Here is a 3918-nt window from a genome sequence, read left to right on the forward strand (position 1 = left end):
GATTTTCTCTGAACCGACAGAAAATTCCAGTAAATTTGAGTCATAATCTTCAGCTGCCATTTTACTTTTTGTCCTCAGTCCCTTCAAAATCAGCTTCATCTCAGGCGTTCAGGATGTGCCATTTGCAGCCAGCAGTTTTACAAAAGCATTGTACAACAGGACCCAAACACTCCTATTACGCTTTGGAGCAACTGAATCTACTGCCCAAAAACTGGGGGAAACAGTCAGGAGGCACTGAGTTTTTATTTTTATTACTCCCTGCAGAACCCACGAGTGGAGGCAGGAGCAGGTGCCACAAAAACCCAGAGAAAGCCACCCCTCCCCAGCATGTGGAGGGACAGACAAAGACAAACACAGGATGGGAGGTCACGGAGCAACGGGCATGGTGAACGTGACAAATACCACATCGCCATGTGCGAGCGTATGATCTCCGTAGATTAACCTTGGCTCCTCATAGAAGAGCCATTATAATCATCCCCTTCCCATCACAGCCTTCTGGAAAGCTTTGGACAGAGATGGGAATTAAGGTCCATCGTGAGGCTGTCACAGCTACAGCCTTGACTTTCGCAGGCAGGGCTGTTGGCACAGTGTGCTGTAGCTCTGCTGGGGTGGCAACTGCCCTCCAAGCAGCACCTCCAGCCAAACCAGCCCATTGCCCAGTTCTGCTCTTCCTCACCTGCCAAGGAGACTGAAATATTCACGAGGAGGCTTATCACCAAAGGCAGAAGCTGTGACTTCAGGGAGGATGCTCTTGCATGCATGCTTACATGCACATACGTGTCTGTCTTCTGTAGGAAGGTGGTTAGGGCACCAGGACAGAGCCGAGAGCAAAAAATGCTTCAAGAAATGTCGATCCAGCTGCTCCACCAACGTTTCTGTGCACACCAGTGATCTGAACCAGCAGCAAGGCAGACGGTGACATCTGGCACTGCCAACACAAGGACAGGGGCTGAGATTCAGGCTGCCCCTGACGGGGCTCCTGTGCGAGGGTCGAGGCACTGCAGTCTCTGTTCTTATCAGCACCCATGCCAAAATGTTCCCACCAAGAGGATAAGGCCAGAAAATCCCTTAACCAGAGCCCGCTCAAAAGGCCTGGAGAAGTGTGCAAATGAAGTAGCTATAGCCTGTCTCCATTTTTCATTCAGTCTGTGAAAGAAAGCTTGCTCTGGGATTTAAAAAAAACACTCATAACTGCAGAAAGTACCTCAGACTTCATAACTGCCACATCAACAAAATCTATGGCCCCAGCTAGAATTCACTTAACATACTCCAGTCCAGCACAAGCCGAGTGCAAACGTGGAAGCAGAGAAAACCTGAAAAGAGACAGCTGCTCCATCATGTAGTAAGACCAGGACAGCCTGAGAATCCTGTGCTCGTCCCACCTCCCTCCACCTGAAACTGGAAAAGGAAAAATCTCAGCTGAGCACAATGGAGCTCTTATCATGCAAAGAATTACAAGGAAAATCATTTACCTGGAGAACATGACTGTAGGTACTCAAAAGAAAATGAAATGATACCAGCAGGGAAACACAGTAATGGTGTTCAGGGTACACTTGGATATCCACTCACCCTCCTATAAAGGGCAAAGGGATTCATACATAAGCAAAAACCAACCGCAGTGTAGCTCAAAAAGTTAGTCCCATGTAGTAAGCCTTTGGAAAGCATGCCTCTCGACTAACGACTTGCCAGGCCAAGGTTTTTTGTTTCTTTTTTTTTCTTTTTACCATATACATAGAAAAAAAACCTAATAGCAGAGGGTTGTGTGAGAATGCTCCCTCCCACTTGGCAGTCATTTCTCCATCCAGAAGACTGATGCCACACTGGGTAGTGTGTATACAGAGGTAAATTCTTTTCTCCAAAATCAGTGGGACTTTTGTCACAGACAGTGTCAGAGTACAGATTTCCCTCCAGGGCACGTATAATGCATTTCAGTTCACCATGCTTAGACCAAGGAGGTAGCCAGAATGCCAGTGTCTCCTCATTTGGAAGGGGTGTCTGGGCATGGTGTGCCCACCAACCTAAGCTTTTGTGACATGTGGAAACGAACGCGTTACCAGCAGAGCGCATTAAAACCTGGCACAAGAAAGGTCAGGGAGCCCCCAGCACCCAGAGCTCCAGGAATACCCCCGTACTGCTCACCGACACGGCCGTGCTCCCAGCCTGCAGGCACGCTGGCAGAAGTCCCCTGGGGTTATCCACGCCTTTGAGGCTGTTCAGTCAAGTGCAGATGCTGCCTATGAGCCCCTGTCATTGCTTGTGCTTCTCTGTTTGAAGGTCTCCATAAACTCGGGGCCCCTGTGCCAAAAAAGCACAGTTACAGGAAAACCTCTGAGGGAAGTTAAGACCTGGATAAACAACTTATTACGGTCGATGGGTTTCTCGTTATTCCATCCAGTGCAATGCCAGTCACCCAACCTCAGCACAGGCATAATAGAAAATGTTTTTCAAGGCCCATCTTCCTGCTAGCACAGGTTCAGTTTATATTGAATCATGAAAATTGTCCAAATGGCGGTTCAGCAAGCCAGGACTTGATTCGCAGACCTTCCACGTTACTGATGCAGCTGAGGTCAAGAACCACAAATAGAGCAGATAATTAGAAGGGAAGTTTGTGCTGCTGAGCAAACACGTCAAGTATGGGAAGATTTTCTGCTCTGAAAAGGTAGAAAAACTGCATTTACAGATTACTGCACAAGCACTTTTGTGTTGGTAAGAAAACACTTCCACAAAAAAACAGGGGCTGCTTTTCAGAGCTGAAGGCAGAACATCAGCCTGTATTTGTTGCAATTGTCATTTCAGGGTTTGGACACAGGGCACTCTGTAGCCGTGAAAGACCGAATTCACCAGTGACATAACACAACAAAGGTGACCCTTTGCAAAATTGCCCTCCTGTTTCCCAGGAGAATGTGATAACAGAGTCAACCCTTAGGGACTAATAGATCACATTCACTGATGGCAGAAATGGAGAGAAGTCCACCCCAGCAAACAGAGCTGTGCACAGCTTCCACCCACAGAAAGCACCAGGCTTCACTCGCTCCACACCACAAAAGCAGAGCGTGGCTATGTCCCACCTGGAAGGATCCAGTTGACCTGTCTGCTGGGAGGGAAGTGCTTACTTTGACACAGAAAAATATTAAAAGCTTTTTGCTCAGCTTGTCTAGGCTGTGGGTTTTGCCAGCTTTTCTGTCTTGTGTCCAGATTTGCTTAATTTTCCTGTTTCACCTTCTTTTCAAAAGCTGGCAATGCCTCCCATTTTGGATACACCTTTGCGGCTAAGGCCATGGTAGACAAACCGTCCATTCATGCTTTCAAGAGACTGTGTGTGTGTGGACATTAGGCAATATTTAGATGCTTCGGAAGACAAACAATCCGCATAATTCATCTTGTCAGTAGAGTAATGCTATGCCATTGACAAAAGCCCTCCATAAACACCCAGCCGGCAATGTGATTATGCCCTGAGGAGCAGAGGTTGATAGACTCGGTGGTTTTACTGTACTATACCTACAGAAGCCATCTTTGTCCACATACTTCCCTAATCCTTTTCTGAAACATTGCTAAATACCATTGCCTGGCAAAGGTGAGCTCTACAAGTTAATGGCATGTCACAGAAAGAGCAAGTTAAAGCCCTCGTGTAAGCTTGGAGCCCTTTTGCTCACTAATGAAGCTGTCGATACCAGAGATATTTTTAGGATGCCTGTAAACCTTGCTACAATCCACAATGACAAGCTTAGTTATGATAGAAAGATAAGGAATGTTATAGGAAAAAAAATAAAAAAATACAAAACTAAAATACCTCCCAATGCTATGAAAAACATCCACAGTGCCAGCAAGGAAAAAAAAGAAAAAGAAAAAGAAAAAAAAAAAAAAGGTGACTTACCTGACATAAAGCACAATTTAAACAAATATTCTTCAGTGCTGTAA

General features: G+C 46.2%; 1 long non-coding RNA gene across 1 annotated transcript; it reads right to left on the reverse strand.

The window, feature by feature from the left end:
- Positions 1 to 677: 677 nt before the first annotated feature.
- LOC308196987 lies at positions 678 to 2999 on the reverse strand. The gene is made up of 3 exons (XR_013952516.1): positions 2140 to 2999; positions 1473 to 1573; positions 678 to 928 (listed from the first exon to the last, which is right to left on the reverse strand). It is a non-coding gene; the product is annotated as an uncharacterized lncRNA (long non-coding RNA).
- Positions 3000 to 3918: the final 919 nt, after the last annotated feature.

This window comes from Anser brachyrhynchus, assembly GCF_964034855.1.
Source record: "Anser brachyrhynchus genome assembly, chromosome: 6".
Taxonomy (NCBI): Eukaryota; Metazoa; Chordata; class Aves; order Anseriformes; family Anatidae; genus Anser; species Anser brachyrhynchus.